At 31.8% G+C, this 10,872-nt stretch overlaps 1 pseudogene; it reads right to left on the bottom strand.

Moving 5' to 3' along the window:
• LOC106459291 overlaps positions 1-10,872 on the bottom strand; it is a 98,192-nt pseudogene that overhangs the window by 25,718 nt on the left and 61,602 nt on the right.

Below are 10,872 nucleotides of genomic sequence, written 5' to 3'. Positions count from 1 at the left end.
ATAAACACAGCATGAATACATCACATAAACACATAAGATACATTACATAAACACAGCATGAATACATCACATATACACAACAAGATACATCACATAAACACATCAAGATACATTACATAAACACAGCATGAATACATCACATACACACAGCATGAATACATCACATAAACACATCAAGATACATTACATAAACACAGCATGAATTCTTCACAGGAACACAACAAGATACATTACATAAACACAGCATGAATACATCACATAAACACATCAAGATACATTACATAAACACAGCATGAATACATCACATAAACACAGCATGAATACATCACATAAACACATCAAGATACATTACATAAACACAGCATGAATACATTACATAAACACACAGCATGAATACATCACATAAACACATCAAGATACATTACATAAACACAGCATGAATACATGACATAAACACATCAAGATACATTACATAAACACACAGCATGAATACATTACATAAACAAACAGCATGAATACATCACAGAAACACATCAAGATACATAACAGAAACATAACAAGATACATTACATAAACACAGCATTAATCTAACAAAATACATTACACAACTACACAAAGGTACATCTTATAAACACAACAAGATACATTACATAAACACAGCATTAACATAACAAAATAGATTACAGATACACAACAAGATACATTACATAAATACAGCATAAACCTAACAAAATACATTACACAACTACACAAAGGTACATCACAGAAACACAACAAGATGCATTACATAAACACAGCATGAATACATCACATAAACACATCAAGATGCATTACATAAACACAGCATGAATACATCACATAAACACATCAAGATACATTACATAAACACACAGCATGAATACATTACATAAACACACAGCATGAATACATCACAGAAACACATCAGGATACATAACAGAAACATAACAAGATACATTACATAAACACAGCATTAATCTAACAAAATACATTACACAACTACACAAAGGTACATCTTATAAACACAACAAGATACATTACATAAACACAGCATTAACATAACAAAATAGATTACAGATACACAACAAGATACATTACATAAATACAGCATAAACCTAACAAAATACATTACACAACTACACAAAGGTACATCACAGAAACACAACAAGATGCATTACATAAACACAGCATGAATACATCACAGAATCACAACAATATACATTACATAAACACAGCATGAATACATCACGGAAACACAACAAGATACATTACATAAACACAGCATGAATACATCACAGAAACACAAGAAGGTACATTACATAAACATAGCATGAATAATCACAGAAACACAACACGGTACATTACAGAAACACGACAATATATATTACAGAAGCACGGCAGGATATATCAAGAAACACAAAATACATCACAGAAACACGACAGTACACAGCACAGAAACATGACAGGATACATCGCAAAAACAACACAGGATACATTGCAGAAACATGACAGGATGCATCACAGAAACACGACAGGACACATAACAGAAATGCGGAAGTATACATTACCGAAACACGACGGGATGCATCGCAAAAACACGACAGGATACGTTACAGAAACGTGGGGCATACATCTCACAAATATGGCAGGATACATTACATAACCACAGTATGAATACATCACAGAGACACAGCATGAATAAGCACAGAAACACAACAAGGTACGCTACAGAAACACAGCATGAATACATCACAGAAACACAACAAGATACATTACAAAACAAAGCATGAATACATTACAGAAACACAACATTAATATATCACAAAAACACAAAAAGATACATTACATAAACACAACATAAACATAACAAAATACATTACATAAATACAACATAAACATAACAAAATACATTACAGAAACACAACAAGATACATTACATAATCACAGCGTGAATACATCGCAGAAACACAACAAGATACATTACATAAACACAGCATGAATACATCTTATAAACACATCAAGATACATTACTTAAACACAGCATGAATACATCACATAAATACATCAAGATACATTACATAAACACAGCATGAATACATCACAGAAACACAACAAGATACATTACAGAAACATAACAAGATACATTACATAAACACAGCATGAATACATCACAGAAACACAGCATGAATACATCACAGAAACACAACAAGATGCATTACATAAACAAAGCATGAATACATTACAGAAACACAACAAGATACATCACAGAAACACAACAAGATGCGTTACATAAACAAAGCATGAATACATCACAGAAACACAACAAGATATATTACAGAAGCACGGCAGGATATATCAAGAAACAAAAGATACATCACAGAAACACGACAGGACACAGCACAGAAACACGACATGATACATCGCAGAAACATGACAGGATGCATCACAGAAACACAAGATACATCACAGAAACACGACATGATACATCGCAGAAACATGGCAGGATGCATCACAGAAACACAACAAGATACATCACAGAAACACGACATGATACATCATAAAACCTCTGAATACTTTCTGATAATTTCCGTTTTCTAGCTGTCGTTGTTTAATACCATCAATATTGTTCACTCCCTATAAATATGTTGTGCACAATAATAGGTAGAAACAATCTCCAATGTGTTTTTTAATACTTTTATTTAAAGAAGGATGACGTTTCGAGTCAGCCCTCTTCATCAGATCGTACAGCTAACAACAAAAGTATTGGGCCTATTATGTGTTTATTGTTCTACCTATTACTTAATTATATTTGTCACAGTAATAGGTAGTCAAACTACGATTTCTGAGCATAAGGAACAGTTTCGACAAAACGATGATCTGTCTTCTTCGGGTATGTCTTTGTAACGATATATAAACCTTGTATTCCTTAGTACCGATTATACCTGAATAAGACAGATCAATGTTCTGTGGTATATTTTGTTTATTCCACCATCAATAAAACTCTTCTCATGTTTATAAATCGTTGTTTGCACACCTATTGTTATAGTAGCACAATGTGCTTCCTTACTCAAGTAATATTGTGAACAAGAATCGTTAATATATTATTTTAAAGCAAATTGGTAGACATTAGTTTTAGGTCTATTACATTTTAACACTAACATCCTTTATTTAGTTTATTATGGGTTTTTCAAGAAGAAGAGTATTTCAACCACACTATGTCCACCAAATCCATTGCCGAAGACGCGGATACGTCAGACATAATTTGATTGAAATACTGATATACACTCTTATTCTTCATTGAAAATATCCTAGGGGACTGAATAAAAGGTGTAGTTTTCAAATTATAATAGGCCTAATATTCATATTTTAATGCAAGTATAAGTGATTCAAATTCTATTGAGTTAATAATAAACTCTTCGAAAAAATTATTATTCCACGTCAGACAACCGCGATTATATGGAGGTAGCTGAATTCTTTATAACTTATCTAATGCGAAAAAGGTTATATTTAGTGCTAAAAAAACCTAATTTTTCCTACTTACAAAACTTTAAGGGAATGAAGAGCCGTGAAAGCCCTGCTTTCGATTACTTCGATACTGTTCTTCTGAAGTACCCTAGGAACAGAAAACAGAACGTCTTTGTAAAAACTGCTATAGACACAAATCGAACTATGCTCGTGTGACGAAATTCATTTCTACTTAGCATTATGACAAAGTGTCGCTACACTGTAGGAAAATTAATAACCTTATAAATAAACAAATCGAGTTTCTTATTTATAATCCCAAAATAGAGAATACAAATGATACATTTTTACATTTTTATTTAACTTCAAACTTTACTAACCAAACAAATTTATAGCTTTTGCTAAAAATAATGGAAACAACATTCTTGTTAGAAGTTGTTTTGTTTTTTGTTAAGCTTAAAGCTACGCAATGAACTATCTGTACTCTGTCCACCGTTATAAGCTACCACACTTGGATTAATTAATACACTAATATTATAAGGGGTCGAAATAAACAACGTGCACTCATAAAGAAAGGAATGTTTGACCAATGTTTAATTATTTCCTTTTATCCCTGATTCATTGATACGCTATACACTATTTTCATATGTAAATAATATAGATTATTTGTTACTGACCAATGTTTAATTATTTCCTTTTATCCCTGATTCATTGATACGCTATACACTATTTTCATATGTAGATAATATAGATTATTTGTTACTTTGTTGTTAAGCACAAAGCTAGACAAATGGATATTTGTGGTGTACCCACTACGGGTATCGAAACCCGTTATTTAACATATAAGTCTTCGGACTTGCCGCTGACCCACTGAGGGGCATATAATAGGGAAGTAAAAATAACGTTAAATATATAATTGGTAAATCGACGGTTTTTCATGTTTTTTCTAAGTAGTTTTTTTGGGTTGCAAAAGTCTGTTAAATGCATTGGATTAAATTCTCTAAAAATGAATATTTTAATTCTTGTATATTTTAGAAAACGTAAAGATAGTTTGATGTTGATATTGCAAAGTGATATATTATTACCATAGAATCACACTGATCAATTCCACATCATTTTTATTTACCAAATGAACTGTATCTCATGGTTGTTTGTAGAGCAACCTTCGTACTTTTTTTGTCTTTTTCTAAAGATATATTTATAACTTCTGACATTGAACTCGAAAGTCTTAAATTAAACGATTACTCAGCACACAATAAAGATAAATTAACAAACCAAAAATTGTTTCTTTGTAGGATTTTATTGAAATTAGTGTAAAGCTACATGTCCCAAACTTGGAAATGATAGACTGAAGGGAAAGGAGCTAGTCAGCACCACCCACCCCCACTTCTTGGGTTTCTTTTGTCAGACAAAATAGAGGGATTTGACCGTCACTTTTATAACGCACCCACGGCCCCAAAGTGCGGAGTGTGATTTTTTAAAACATTAATTGGACGCAAATCAAGGAATATCAGGTGCAAAGAAAACAAATAATTATCACGACTAAACCATATCGTTTGACTGATAGAGGGAGCTACGGACTCTACCACTGTTAAATTTGTTTTTAACAATACTTTATTAATTCACATTATATGTTTGTGAATTTGTTTGTTTGTTCGTGAGCTCCTTCCACATTTTTAGAATTAGCGAGAATAAACTTGGCAGACGGACTTGGGTGGTCGGGGGTGGGTGTACTTACCTATTTGCTGTAGTCCACTATCAAGGGAGGGGGCTACAACGTCCACGGAACGGTACCCAGGCACGGTGGAGGGGGCCTAGGAGTAGGCTTTCAGGGTCGCTGAACTCAAATGTGACATTGAAATTTGTGTTTCTGGACCCTCAGGATGTCGAGGACGTCATATTTGAAACTATGTTCATAACCCCACTCACAAGGTAGCGGGAACAAATGTGACACACACATGCTTAGATACCACAGGCGGGTATCCTAAACGGTGAGGTAACTGTGAAGTAATACATTGGGGTCTTTGTGAATCATTAGGGGAGCCTTTGAACTCCGCAGCGGAGCGCGGGTATTTCATGCTGGTATGATAAAGTCCCTCGTATGTTACAATGACCACTTTACACGAAACATGACATTTTAATTATATATATAAACATAATGACTTATACATAATATAAATTTGTATAAACACAACAAATATAAAAGATTCACAAATACATAGGCACGTGAACATTTTATGTTGGTGAGAAAAAGCGATTTGAATTTTGTTTAGATTGAAAACTTATACGTAAATGACAAAAAGTTCCATGATGACAAGTTATTTTGAAAATCGACTATTAAGTTTCAAGTACTTTAAGTCGTAAAATACATATGATCTCCAAGGATGTATTATTGTTGTATTCCTGCAACCCACAGTGTATTGTTAAAGTCAACCAATACACATTTTATCATTGTTGTACTCATGCAACTTTAATTTTGTCACTGTTAAATTTATGCAACGGATATCTGTAATTCTTGAATTCATGTGTTTATGCAACCATCATTTTATCATTGTTATACGCAAGCAATGTACACTTTGTTATTGTTGTATTCTTGCAACATATATGTTATCAATATTATGCTCATTTAACAAACATTTTCCATCGTTACACCAATGTAACCTGGAATACGGACATTAGGTATTATTACATTAAACAAATATATGATCGCCGTCATAAATGGAGGAGAAGCGCCACTTAACTTTATTCGGACGTTTGGCCATCTTTTCCTTTTAACTTATGATCTTGACACATGAAATTAGCTGTAAAATTAAATCTTTTTAGCCATCTTTTCCTTTTAACTTATGATATTGACATATGAAATCAGCTGTAAAATCAAATCTTTTTAGCCATCTTTTCCTTTTAACTTATGATATTGACATATGAAATTAGCTGTAAAATTAAATCTTTTTAGCCATCTTTTCCTTTTAGCTTATGATCTTGATATCTGAAATTAGCTGTAAAATTAAATCTTTTTAGCCATCTTTTCCTTTTAACTTATGATCTTGATATCTGAAATTAGCTGTAAAATTAAATCTTTTTAGCCATCTTTTCCTTTTAGCTTATGATCTTGATATCTGAAATTAGCTGTAAAATTAAATCTTTTTAGCCATCTTTTCCTTTTAACTTATGATCTTGACATATGAAATTAGCTGTAAAATTAAATCTTTCTACGCCAAGATTCTCAAACTATTTGCCCTTCTAGTTGTACACATAAAAACTACAAACCATAAAGAATGCTGCATCATCTCAGGTTCGTTCTATTTCATTACTAAATAACTTCAGTTATTGCTGTAAATCCCTTAAAATAATTATTTGTTTTGCTGTAAACATAAAACTGCGTAATAGGTTTTCTGTGCTGTGCCAACTGCAAGAATGAGACTTCGAATATTAGTGTTATATGTTCTAAAGCCTACCGCTAAGCCAGGAGAGGAAGGGGGAGGGTTAACTTAGGTGTTACCATGTAATTACTTTAAAGAATTAAATAACAGGAAGTGAAGACTTAAGAAAATTGCAATTTAATGTCCATATACATGTATACTCACAGTATTTGTGATTATTTCCAAAATTTCGAAATACGCTTAGAAAGAAATACAATAGTAATTTGGAATTTCGATTAGTGGTCCCCCAATGAGTCACCAGTACACAACGCTAAAATACGGGGTTTGGTTACCCACAGTGGACAGAGTTCAGATAGCCCATTAGGGAACTTTGTACAAAGAATACAACAACCTTGGTTAGTAATATGTCATTAAAAGCATCCACGAAACTTACAAGCTAAGAAGATACTTACAGAATGAGAAGATTTGTCTGGTTGATGAAAGCAAATTCTGGAACTATTTGAATGTTATTCGCAGCTAGGTTTCTGTGAAAATGAAATAGTAGATAGTTAGCAGTAGCTCAAACATTAATAAAATGTGTGTAGTGAATTTAAAATATTGTTATCAAAGAGAACAGAGTTAAAATGTGACAGAAAACAATAACATCTCTTATAAAAGACTAAAATCTTTAAGAATCCAGCATTACATAAAAATTCATGTGTACCTTGTGAATACTACTGATGTAGACAGGATTCAATCTAAATATTTTGACAAATTTAACACATTGTGATGTTTCTTGTGTTTGTGAGTTAGAAAGTTCGCTCTTTGTTTAACTCAATCAACAAGCTGCGTTTTATAAGGTATTCTCGGCCATAGACGGTGAAACTGGAGTGCACTGGGGCACGTGCCCCCAATTCTATCCCGGTAGCGAAATGCCCCTTCGAATGAGAAATAAAGATTTGTATATAACTGTCATGATAAGTCGCTGTTTTAATAAAGATTTGTATATAACTGTCATGATAAGTCGCTGTTTTAATAAAGATTTGTATATAACTGTCATGATAAGTCGCTGTTTTAATTATGAATTCAATGATTACTGTTAAACTAGCGAATAATTAATCAGTTTCAACATACAAAAACAGAAATTTCTAGTTCTGAAAATTAAATCTATGCCCTAGTGTCACACTGTAAGTTTAAATCATCAAAGCATAACAACTCACAATGCTTGCAGGTGCGGTAGTTCGGTAAGGACTTCCACGGGCACTTCCGTTAGAAAGTTTTCATCTAACCATAATCTCTGCAAGTATTTCTGATTCGTCAGACTTTTCTTAGGAATATGTGCGATTTTGTTTGCATTAATATGACTGGAAAAGAAAAGATAAAACTCAACATTTAATTTGTAACATCTCACGAGGATTTAAAATAATTTAATTACTACCTTATTCTTGTATATCTTGTGATGTCCATTTGAAATCGCTTATATCGCTAATTAAAAGGGTAAAAAAATTATAAAAATACGACGCAAGAAACTGATATATACACAGCATAACAATGCTGAACTAAAACTGTTAAAGTTAATTATAGTTCCTTCGTTTTATTAGATAAAGCCTTCACCTAAAATGTTTTGATCTTTCAAAGTAACTATGTAATGTGAGGGTGTGCCCAACAAATAAAAACGATGACCTTTAACTATTATTTTAAATTCCCATCATAAAAACATCTGAATTGAGCTAACAACCAAAGGATTATAGAGAAATATTTACGCTTAGAGTCATAATATATGATATAATATCTCGTCAGTACCTTAACAAATAACCATAGGTAAGAGTCATAATATATGATATAATATCTCGTCAGTACCTTAACAAATAACCATAGGTAATAATAATAATGCTATTCAACTGTTCTCTTATAGAAAGGTTGAATAAGGAATTCACTGGTTTGATCTATTTAGAGAACAAGCAGATTGCCCAAGTCAACATTTCCTCATTAAAAGAAGATCGTATATCCATCCAGGAGGATACAAACTATTGTGTTATCTATTGATGTAATAAACCTTTTAAACCCTGAATAAAATCACATACACCTATTTACTTGTATGAAACTTTTATATAAAAACTGAACTTTGAACAGCCCCTGAATTATAAAGATAAGAAATGTAAAACACTTCACATGAAATAACTAATTCAGATAAAGTGATTCAAGTTTATGGTAAATATCGAGATCAAATTGTTCCTAAAGTAAGCGAAAATAAAAGGAATCAGAAACGTGTCACCGAATTACGAAATATGCAGCCAACTAATATAACATATGCATAAAAGGTAAAAATTTTTGCTACAGTTGCTAATGATTTTTAACTATTATTATGTTGATTAATAAACATAACTTTACAAAAATCTGATTAGCATCTTACTTGTAGAATTTTGTTTATTTACTCTTCATATAGTTAGAATCATTTGTAAAATCTACACTATTATCAGCCTACCTGAGCTTTTTAAAACTATTATTGTTTGTTTTTTAGGAGTACAAAACTAGAAAATAAACCATTTAAGTCTTATCCATTATAGGGGAATCGACCTGAGCATTCTAGCACAATAAGTTTTCAAGCTTGTTTGTTTGTTATGAATTTCGTACAAAGCTACAGGAAGGCTATCTGCGCTAGCCGCCCTAATTTAGCAGCGTAAGACTAGAGGGAAGGCAGCTAGTCATCACCACCCACCGTCAACTCTTGGGCTACTCTTTTACCAACGAATAGTGGGATTCATCGTCACATTATAACGCCCCCACGGCTGAAAGGGCGAGTATGTTTGGTGTGACGGGGATTCGAACCTGCGACTCTCAGATTGTGAGTCGAGCGCCCTAACCATCTGGCCATGCCGGTCTCGGTTCTCAAGCTAACTACTGAGCCACATGAGAACAAAATATTAAAGAAGAACTAAATAAAGAAATAAATTTGAGATATAATACCATATTTTCTTTTCTGCGATTAAACGAGAAGAAACAGTATTTTCAAATGACAGTTTACACTGAAACACAAGATCAAACAACACAAAGGATTTAACTTACAGCGTTTCTAGGGTTGGTACGAAACGTAAAGCATCTTTTGGCACATGTTCCAATTTGTTGTCATGAAGAGATCTATTCATTAAATATCAGAAAAAATATTAGTAGCTTTACATAAAGGAATTAAACAATGCGATAGACCGAATAAAAAAATTTTTGAAGTTACATAAGCAGTGATATTGTTTAGAAAGGTAGAAATAAGTCATCTATCAGTCAAAGATTTGTAAAACAAAATCAGATTTGGACATAGAAAGAGGGAAATATTCCCGTGTTAATACTAAAATACACAATATACAAAATATACTAAAATATACAATACACAAAATATATTAAAATACACAATATACAAAATATATTAAAATACACAATATACAAAATATACTAAAATATACAATATACAAAATATACTAAAATATACAATATACAAAATATACTAAAATACAAAATATACAATATACAAAATATATTAAAATATACAATATACAAAATATATTAAAATACACAATATACAAAATATATTAAAATACACACTATACAAAATATACTAAAATACACAATATACAATATACAAAATATACTAAAATACACAATATACAATATACAAAATATACTAAAATACAAAATATACAATATACAAAATACACTAAAATACAAAATTTACTAGAATATATATCTTCAAAGCACGTTGAAAAGAAATGGAAATTACCAATCATTTTCGTTTTCGTAAAACTTAAACTATAAACTTTTGTTTTTTATAAAGGTGTAGAAACTATTTGTTTGTTTGTTGTTAAGCACAAAGCTATACAATGGGCTGTTTGTGCTGTGCTCACCGTGAGTATCGAGACCCGTTAAAAGCCGTCAAACTTACCGCTGAGGAGAGGGAGCAAAATAACACAGTTTCTGTTTCTATTTATTGGTATGAAATAGCTTTAGATTAATCTACGTAGGAATGTAACAAATAACAACATTT

Source organism: Limulus polyphemus, unplaced genomic scaffold, assembly GCF_000517525.1.
Source record: "Limulus polyphemus unplaced genomic scaffold, Limulus_polyphemus-2.1.2 Scaffold588, whole genome shotgun sequence".
In the NCBI taxonomy this organism is placed as follows: domain Eukaryota; kingdom Metazoa; phylum Arthropoda; class Merostomata; order Xiphosura; family Limulidae; genus Limulus; species Limulus polyphemus.
Note: the sequence above shows the minus strand (reverse complement) of the source record. Positions and strands in the feature narration are given on the sequence as shown.